Below are 10679 nucleotides of genomic sequence, written 5' to 3' on the forward strand. Positions count from 1 at the left end.
AAATGCATATAATGAAAGAACTATGCATTGGAAATGGAAATGGAAACTATGGTTTTCATTTTCTGCACCAAAATAAACTCGTACTAACTTGTTATAACATGTCTGAATGGGATCTAGTTTGAAGCACTAGGAATGGTTTTATCATGTTGTAAAAAGCCCCTATCAGAGCAACATGAATTCTGCTAAAACTGAAGCAAGAACAAACATCAAATTTATGGTGATTCTTGGGTAAGAAGGACGGTGAAATCATTGATGCTTTATGAAAACGTTATAGGAAGAATGCTCTGAAGAAGTCAGTAGTTTATGAACAGAGAGCTCATTTTCAGAAGGAACAAGATGATATGGAAGATGAAGCCCATAGCAGCAGACCATGCACATCAATTTTTGAGGAAAAAATTCATCTTATCCATGCCCTAATTGAAGAGGACCAATGATTAACAACAGAAAAAATATCCAACACCATACATATCTCAGTTGGTTCAGCTTACGTAATTCTGACTGAAAAATTAAACTTGAACAAACTTTCCACTTGATGGCTGCTGAAACTGTTGCACCCAAAACAGCTACAGAAAAGAGCAGAGCTTTCAATGACAATTTTAAACAAGTGAGATCAAGATCCTGAAGCATTTCTTTGAAGAACTGTAACAATTGTAACAGGAGATGGAATGTGGCTTTACCAGTATGATCCTGAAGACAAAGCACAATCTAAGCACTGGCTACCAAGAGGTGGAAGTGGTCCAGCCAAAGCAACAGTGGACTGGTCAGGAGACTGTCATGACAACAGTCTTGCGGGATCCTCAAGGTATTTTGTTTGTTGACCTTCTGGAGGACCAAAGAACGATAGTATATGCTTATTTTGAATGTGTTTTGAGAAAGTTAGCTAAAGCTTTAGTGCCCAGGAAAGCTTCACTAGGGAGTTCTTCTCCATTATAACAATGCTTCTGCTCATTCCTTTCATCAAACAAGGGTAATTTGGTGAGCGTTTCAGGGGGAAATCATTAAGCATCCATCTGACAGTCCTGATTTGGCCTCTTTTGACTTCTTTTTTATATCTTAATCTTAAAAAATTCTTAAAGGGCACTCATTTTTCTTCAGTTAATAAATGTGAAAATGACTGTATTGACATGGTTAAATTCTCAGGACCCTCAGTTCTCTGAGGGTTGACTAGATGGCTAATATCACTTACAAAAGTGTCTTGAACTTGATGGAGCCTATATTGAGAAAGTTTATATTTTTTATTTTAAGCTGTTAATTGCAGTTTTCCATGAGCTTTTTGAAGTCTCCTTGTATACAAGATGGTGCAACATGTAATAGTGCAGTAGTTTGATTTTAGTTTCAAATGCTAGGTCTGAATTAAAGGCGTGTGACTGGCTGTTAGTGATGCAATCTGACTGTGGTTTATGTGTGCATGTGTGGGCCAGCGCCGAGTGCCCAGCCTCTCCTCACCACAGTTATGACTGCTCCCAGCTAAAGTCTCAGAGGAAGCAGATCTTGAGCCTCCCCAACCTAGACTACTTTTTCTGTTTGTTTGTTTGTTTCCTAGATGGAATTTTGCTCTTGTTGCCCAGGCTGGAGTGCAATGGCACAATCTCGGCTTACTGCAACCTCTGCCTCCTGGGTTCAAGCGATTCTCCTGCCTCAGCCTCCAGAATAGCTGGAATTACAGGTGCCTGCCACCACTCGCAGCTAATTTTTTTGTATTTTTAGTAGAGATGAGGTTTCACCATGTTGGCCAGGCTGGTCTCGAACTCCTGACCTCAGGTGATCCACTAGCCTCTGCCTCCCAAAGTGTTGGGATTACAGGTATGAGCCACCATGTCCGGTCTGGCCTGGACTATTTTTGTGCACTGCCCAACATCTGCTGGTGGAATTCTCCCTTGCTATGGACTCAATGTTTGTATCCCCCTCAAATTTATATGTTGAAACCCTAATTCCCAATGGGATAGTATTAGGAGGTGGGGCCTTTGGGAGGTAATTGGGTTTAGATGAGGTTGTGAGGATGGAATTCGTGTTCTTACAAGAAGAGAAGAGACATCAGATCACCCGTCCTCTGCATGTAGGGACACAGAGACATGGTGGCCATCTGCAAGCCAGGAAGCAGTCCCTCTCCAGGAACCACATCAGCAGAACCTTGATCTTGGACTTCCGGCCACTAGAACTAGGAGAAATAAATTTACACTGTTAAAGCCATTCAGTCTGTGGTATTTTGTTATAACAGCCCAAGCCATCTAAGACATCTCCCAGCTCCCCTTTCCATAAATCTACCCTATATTCTCCCCAGTCTAGGGGCTGTCCACTCCCTCCTTGGCTCTAGGTGGAAGGCAGCTGTTGAGTTTACTTTTTTTTTTTTTTTTTTTTTTTTTTTTTGAGACGGAGTCTTGCTCTGTCGCCCAGGCTGGAGTGCAGTGGCCGGATCTCAGCTCACTGCAAGCTCCGCCTCCTGGGTTTACGCCATTCTCCTGCCTCAGCCTCCCAAGTAGCCGGGACTACAAGCGCCCGCCACCTCGCCCGGCTAATTTTTTTGTATTTTTTAAGTAGAGACGGGGTTTCACTGTGTTAGCCAGGATGGTCTCGATCTCCTGACCTCGTGATCAGCCCGTCTCGGCCTCCCAAAGTGCTGGGATTACAGGCTTGAGCCACCGCGCCCGGCGAGTTTACTTTTGTTTAACTCTTATCTGGTGATATTTTGTTGTGTAAGGGCTTACTCAGAGAAAAACAACCTGTTCTTAAACTCAACCTCAAAAGTAGAAAATTACTTTTTAAATAGAGAAAACATTCACTTAATATGGCTTTAGACATGCACTGCAGCCACTAGCCTAGCCATGGGCCACCAAGCCCTCCTGTTCCTGCTCCTGGCTTTCCTGGTGCCCTGGACCACCACAGCCCTCCAGCTGGCCTTAAGGGCTCTCGGCAGCCTGCACTCACCAGCCAATCCCACATCCTACCTGGCTGTTGCCAAGAACGACTCGGTTCTCCACTTCCCTCGGAGGGTTGACCATTTTGGATTTAATACTGTGAAAACTTTTTAACAGCAGTATCTAATAGCTGATAAATACTGGAAGAAAGATGATGGGGATGTCATCTGGTTTTGCAATCATACGTGGTTCATGTGGGATGGGGCTGAGGAACTGAAAGTTGTGTTGGTGTATGTGGAACAGCAATACTGTGGACAGTCCCTGCCCTGTGATGACCTGTTCAAGGTTTCTGGACACTAGGATCTCCTGCCATCAGAAAAAGCTCTGGCTGATTTTGCAGAGCTAGTCAAACACTTGAAAAGAACAATCCTAGGAGCTGAAAATCGCCCTGTCATGGCCTTCTAGGGCCCCTATGGTGGCATGCTTGCAGCCTAGTTCAGCACGAAATACCCTCATATAGTAGTTGGAGCTCTTGCAATTTATGCCCTTATCTGGCAGTTGAAGGATTTGGAACTTTCCGGTGTATTTATGAAGATCGTAACTACAGATTTTAGGAAAGGTGGTCCATATTGTTCAGAGAACCTCCGCAGGTCCTGGGATGCCATTAATCAACTCTCAAATATGGGCAGTAGTTTGCCGTGCCTTCCTGACGCAAGATCTTTGAAAGACTGGATCTCTGAAACCTGGGTGACGTGCAGTGGTGAGCTATCCTTATGCATCTAACTTTTTATAGTGTTTGCCTGCTTGGCCTATCGAGGTCATGTGCCAATATTTGAAAAAACCCAATATATCGGATTCATTGCTGCTGCAGAATATTTTCCAAGCTGTGAGTGCGTATTACTCAGGTCAGGTGAGTAATTATTCAGGTCAGGTGACATGCCTGAATAGTTCAGAGGCAAGAACTAGCAGTCTGGGATTCCTGGGTTGGAGTTATCAGGCCTGCACAGAAATAGTCATCCCTTTTTGTATCGATGACCTGTTTGAATTTCACTCATGGAACTTGAAGGAGTTTTCCGATAACTGTTTTAAACAGTGGGGTGTGGGACCAAGGCCCTCCTGGATCACTACTGTGTATGGAGGCAAAAACATTAGTTCGCACATAGACATCGTTTTCAGCAATGGTAAACTAGACCCCTGGTCAGGAGGTGGAGTAACCAAGGACATCACAGACACCTTGGTTGCAGTCACCGTCTCAGAGGGGCCCACTGTTTAGATCTCTGAGCCAACTTCGGTGGTGAGATGGCTCATCACCATCTCAGAGTGGCCCACCGTTTAGATCTCTGAGCGAACGTGGGCCTTCGGTCCCATGTCTGTGCTGTTAGCCCCCTCCCTGGAAATTAGACACATGAAGAGATGGATCAGAGATTTCCACCACAGTGCGGGAAAGCAGTGCTGAGAAACTTTTGATCATTTTTAGTTTCTTCTTTTATGTTCACACCACCCACATTCCTGTTCACTTCCGTTTTCTACATGTAGTTACTTTCCCTTGTTCCTCGCTCAATTTGATGGCACGGAGGGGAGACAGAAGAGAGGGTGATGGTGGTGACAGCAGCCATCCCAGGAGTGTGATTTCCTGGGCTCCTGCTGACTTCGTGCCACCTCCAGGAAGATTCTCTTCCTGATCGCTCTCCCACACCGTCAGTGGCCCGCATCACTGGAGCAGAGTGAAACTGCGTTTCACAGAGAAAGAGTCATTTCCTGTGTTTCTCTGCAAGCAGGGATTTCTCCTTGGTTTTGAGGTTGAAATCTCTTTGACCCATTTATAAGTCCCCACCCTCCCCCGCCCCCCGAAAAGGAAAAGCAGACGATAGATAAAAATGATGTAATTGCAGCTGGTAGGATGTCTGATGCCAATCCAGGAAATGGGAGCCATTTCTTTTGTACTGGATTTAATGATTTAATGACTTTGAACTGTGCTGTAAATTTTTTTCTTTTTTTTTGGTAGAGATGGGGGTTTCGCCATGTTGCCCAGGCTGGTCTCTCGAACTCCTGAGGCTCAAGTGATCCGCCCACCTCGGCCTCCCAAAGTGCTGGGATTACAGGCATGAGCCGCCATGCCAGGCCTGTGCTTTAAATAAAGAATAAGCCTGGACCTTATTTAAAAACAAACAAACAAACAAACAAACAAAAAAAAAACATGACTTTACATGCACAGGTACAGGCAGAGCTCACACTTACCACCTTTTAAATTTCACCTATTATATTGATATACTGCAGTTGACTAAGTCATTCCCCTATTGTTGTTCTGCAAATTATTTCCAAGTTTTTGTTACTACAAATAGAATAGCAGCAACCTAGACATTTCAATACTGATTGTTTTTCTCTAACTTTTAAATATTTCCTCAAAGCTTCCTGGTTAAAGAGTATGAGTTATCTCATGGCTTTTTCTTTTCTTTTTTTTTTTTTGAGACAGAGTCTGGCTGTGTTGCCCAGGCTGGAGTGCAGTGGTGTGATCTCAGCTCACTGCAACCTCCACCTCCCATGCTCAAGCGATCCTCCCACCTCAGCCTCCTGACTACAGGTGCATACCACCACAGTTGGCTAATTCCTAAAATTTTTTGTAGAGATGGGGTTTTGCCATGTTGGCCAGGCTGGTCTCTAACTCCTGAGCTCAAGTGATCCGCCTGCCTCAGCCTCCCAAAGTGTTGGGATTACAGGTGTGAGCCACCACGCCCAGTCATCTCACTGCTCTTACAGCAAAGGCCACATTGTTTGTAAAAGCCACTATGATGTGTTGATGTGCAAATGAGCCTGCTCTATCTCACACTTACCAGTACTAGGTCTTGTCATTTCTCTTTATTTGAAGCAGTTTAAAAGATACTTATTAAGCCCTTAGAATTATTTAATCATTCATTTCTTTCTATGCAGAGTTATGTTGTAATGAACAAAATGCTAACACTCAGAAATCAATTCGACAAAACAATTTCTGATTATTTTGCCAACAATCAGAAATCTCTGCCTGAAGACCCACAGATTCAACTCTGCCATAGCCCTTTTCCTCTCTTGAATGTGCAAGTTATTGGTGTTTAATATCAGTTTTACTTGAAAGGATTTGTGAGGACAAATGGTGAGTGACAAAGCAAACAAACAAATAGATAAGCAAGGAAGTACTTCCTTTTCCCACACAGGCCTCCTCAAAGTCACTGTGTTCGTTGCAGGCCATCTAGTGGATCCACGTGGGAAAAATGTCCAGCGCCGAGGGAGGGGAGGGAGGGGAGCTGCTTTCCCAGGTGAGCACAGATGGGGCAGGCACTCTAGACACAGGACACTGACTTAGGGTCCTGTTTCCTCACAGGAGGAAGAGTTGCAGGTTCCCCAGCTCCCAGCAGCTCCCCGTGTACTATCATTCCACGTTTCCTGGGAAGATGATCTGGCCAGCCTCTTCCTGGCGGGGGTGGGTGGGAACCAGCAGGCACTGGAACACAGTTGTTAACATCTACTTATGAAACTGCTTAAAGCTGGGGGCTCAGTGAAAGGCACGACTTTCTAGCACAGAAAATTCCCCACAGCTTCCGTAAGCTGAGGGGCCAGCGTTACAGGCTTTTATTCCTTCGCCAACCATTCATTTAGTGGCCTGTATACGAGCAATGCTGTGTGCGTTCTGCAGGTGGTTCTAGCTGGGGCTGAGTCCAAAGTAGAGGAAAGGACTTAGTTGTGAAAAACCAGTAAATGGTAGATGGCAATGAGACGAGCATGGGGCCACTGTAGAAGCAGAGAAGGGTCCGTGGAGGAAGTGGAATTTTGTTTTTCCTCATAAGCTTAATTTTGGCTTTATTTAAACAAAATGATACATACTTATAAAAATTGATAAAAGTAAAAAATGAATAGTTCCCTCATTCCCCTACGCACTTCCATTCCGGAGAGGTGACCACTGTTTAGAGTCGGCTTGGCATACTTAATTCCAGGAGGTGGTTTTTAAACTGAGTCTTAAAGGATGAGATTTGGTCAGTGGAGGGGGTGGGAGAAGAATGATGTGCTGGGACTCTGTGGAGTGGGAAGAGTGAACTATAGATGGGCACAGTCCCATTATCATTGTGAAATTCTAATTTTCTATTGCTATTTAATCCTCAAATCCTTGAGTTTATGCAGGCTCATCATTAAAAAAAAAAAAAAAAGAAGAGAGAAGAAAAGGAAAAAAAAAAAGAGAAAAAAGAATTATTCTTCCAGGACACCTAGTCTTCAGTTTTTTTTTTTTTTTTTGTTTTTTTTTCTTTTCTCCTTTGGTTTGACACTGAACCCAAGACAATGGATCATAAGGCTTCACCTCATGAATGTTCTGTTGCAAGACCTTTGACTTTCAGAACTTTTTCTATTGCACTCAGATCCTCTGGCAACTTGATATTTTCCTGCACTCCCTGGCCCTTGCTGGGAAGGGTGGCATTTATTCACCTGCAATTGTGGGTGGTTTTGCTACGCAGAAGCATGTACTTAACTCCCAATTCAGTTACTCACAGCCTCGTTCTTTGCAGACCTCTGGACTAGTTTCTACGCTCTTCTCCCAGACAACCTATACTTACCTCTATCAGAGTACTTAACAATCCATATTGAAAATTGCTATTAATTATTTGGCCATATGCAGACCATAAAGTCCATGAAACCTGTCTACTCACTGTGGTAGGCTCAGTGCCTAGGAGCTCAAATATTTGCAGAATGAATGTATGAGTAACGAACAACCAACGTCCTAGAGGAAGTATTCTGTTGTAGGAGTGGCTACAGAGTAAGTATATTAGCCACCGTGCACAAGGAATAAACGGATAACTCACTGCCAGCTCAGCACTGCTCCCCACACAGGAAGCCTGAGGTTGGCCTCCTTTGTTGATGCCCGACTCATTTGTTCTTGAGGAGCATTAGAACGTTCTGGGATCACACTGCTCGCTGCACGACACACATTCTCCCCAACCCTTTTCCTCCACCTCTTCCCCAGTCAGTGGTGACCCACAGTCAGCACATGCTGCAAAATCATCCTTTGCACATGGATGGCATCACTCCATGGCCTGTGCTTACCTCCCCCTCCTGGAGCCTCAGAGGAAGCCAGCCTGCTGCACAGAGTGTGGACAGCCCAGTCACAGGCAACTGCCTCAGCTCCAGGGTCCACATTGACCCCCTAATCCACATTTCCTGTTTCTCTTTTCCTTAACTCTTCAGTTTCTTGATGTCCTTCTCATGTCTGCCCCAGATCCTCTGAGCTAATCAGGACAGGCTAGGTGCTGCTGCAATAACAAGCATCCCCCAAATCTTAGTGACCCCATACAGTAAGTTTGTAACTGTCATAGGTCCATTGCTTGATGTGTGCGGCAAGTTAATACGCCAAGACATTGGGTCACAGCAGAGAAAGAGGTTTAATCACAGGGCTGATGAATGAGGAGACGGGAGAAACCCTCAAATCTGTGTCCCTGAGGAGTTAGTGTTTTTAAGGGTTTCAGAGTGGGCTGAAGCGTGGAGAGAGTTGATTGGTAGAAAAGTGCAAGGTGAAGTCATGGGATGGGGAGAGGAAGAAGCTGTATTCTCATGATGATTTTGCTTCTCTGTGGGGGTCTTCGAACTGGTTGTTGTCCGTTGTTCCACTGAAATTTGGGATCTAGAAAACACCTTCAGGAATTCTTAAACAAAAGCCTGTGACTCTAACACCAGAGATCCTATCTATAGGAACAATGAGGATGCGAGAGAGGTCGCTATGCAGTGCTGCGTGACTTTCCCTTATAAGGAAGTGGGTCAAAGAGCAGCCTGACATATGGGTGCAGTGGCTCATGCCTGTAATCCCAGCATGTTGGGAGGCCGAGGAGGGTGGATCACTTTAGTCCAGGAGTTTGAGGCCAGCTTGGGCAACATAGTGAGACCCTGTCTCTACAAAAAATAATTTTAAGAACTAGCCAAGTGTGGTGGCATTTGCCTGTGGTCCTAGTTTCTCGGGAGGCTGAGGTAGCAGGATCACATGAACCCAGGAGGTTGAGGCTGCAATGAGTCATGATTATGCCACTGCACTCCAGCCTAGGCAATAGAGCAAGACCCTATCTCAGAAAAAAAAAAAAAAAAAAAATAGTGCATCCTGATTAATGCTTAATTATAACTATATTTCTATCCAGAATGCTTGTCAATCATGTGAGGATGGCTTCAAGCTTATTTCTTGCTGGTCCGACATGTCTAACATGGGTTGGCAGGGGATTTCTACAAACATTTAAGGACCCAGGTTGATGAAGATTTCTCCACGCCTAGGTCCCTGATCACTGTGGCACGAGAAGAAGGCAATGTGGCAAATTGCACACAAGCCCCCAGAGCTCACATTTCAGGGCCACAGCAAGTCATGTGGCCAGGGCTAATTTCAGTGGGTGCGGAGAATTAAAATTTTATCATGAACCAGAAGGAGAAAAGAACTGGAATAGTTGTGGATGGTTTTGTGACTGCAGCCTCTCCTCTTACTGACAGTGTGTGGGGATCCGTCAGCCCTGCTGACCTTGGCTGTCCTTCCTGGCTCAGCTTGGCTCGCTCCTTCCATTTTAATCCACCCACGGGTTACAGGGGAAAAAAAAAATTTCTCTGGCTGCAGAAACCAACCACTACTTCCTGCCAGAGGAAGGAATTGATCATCATTCATGGGAGATGAGAGTCATGTTATTAAGCAAAATTCTCACAGAATTCTCAAACACTCACTTAAGCCTGTAATTTTTACCCAGCCAGTCAGGTACGTTCCACAAACATTTCTCAAGCCCGTATTATGTACCAAGGACCCTGGGAGTTGCTGGGTTATACATTTTAACCCCACACAGTCCCGGCTCTGAAAGAACTCTGATACTAACACGCAGGCAGGCACATTCAAAAACCACCCAAACGAGTCTTGCCTTTGCAGGGGTACCAATGGGGCTGGAGGAAGACATCCAAGGGGAGCCAGTGGGGAGAGTCAGCGTGCGTCTCTCAGTCTGAGCTCAGGAGCCGATAATGTTCTCTTCAGCAGAGAAGTTGCATCCAGGAATCTTACCATTGCCCGCTCTGGGCAGGCAGGATCAAAATGCATCACTTTTAACAAACCAAGGCCTTTCTAAGAGATGCCAGTGAGTGATGTGGTGAACAGTCTTAGCGTGGGTTCAAGTCTCAGCTTCTCCACTTTTAAGTGAATGGCTCTCTGGGCTGTTTTCTCATCTCTAAAAAGTGATGTTTTTGTGAGGATTAGATGAGACAATGTCTGCAAGGCACTCACCACAGTTCCCTGAAGGTAGCGGCAGCCAGGCAGCATTTGCCTCTGCTGACATCCGTGAGGCATGTCTAAGCGTCTGCAGTGTGTGCCCAATGTACTTGACACTCAGAGAGGGTTCCTTTTTATCACACATGCCCCATTTACAACAAAATGTTTTTAGTAATAATCATTGTATTCATCCATTTTCACACTGCTGATAAAGACATACCTGAGACTAGGCAATTCACAAAAGAAAGAGGTTTATTGGACTTACAGTTCCACGTGGCTGGGGAAGCCTCACAATCATGGCGGAAAATGAAAGGCACATCTCATATGGCAGTGGCAAGAGAGAGAATGAGAGCCAAGTGAAATGGGTTTCCCCTTATCAAACCACCAGATCTCGTGAGACTTACTCACTACCATGAGAACAGTATGGGGGAAACCAGCCCCATGATTCAATTATCTCCACCTGGTCCCTCACACAATACGTGGGAGTTATGGGAGTACAATTCAAGATGAGATCTGGGTAGGGACACAGAGCCAAACCATATCAGAAATGCAATGACCAATAATAATGGCCAGACTAATGCAGTTAA

General features: G+C 45.0%; 1 pseudogene; it reads left to right on the forward strand.

The window, feature by feature from the left end:
• Positions 1–2822: 2822 nt before the first annotated feature.
• Positions 2823–4311, forward strand: LOC108524080 (lysosomal Pro-X carboxypeptidase pseudogene; annotated as a pseudogene).
• Positions 4312–10679: the final 6368 nt, after the last annotated feature.

This window comes from Rhinopithecus bieti, unplaced genomic scaffold (genome assembly GCF_001698545.2).
Source record: "Rhinopithecus bieti isolate Rb0 unplaced genomic scaffold, ASM169854v2 scaffold_76666, whole genome shotgun sequence".
NCBI lineage: Eukaryota > Metazoa > Chordata > Mammalia > Primates > Cercopithecidae > Rhinopithecus > Rhinopithecus bieti.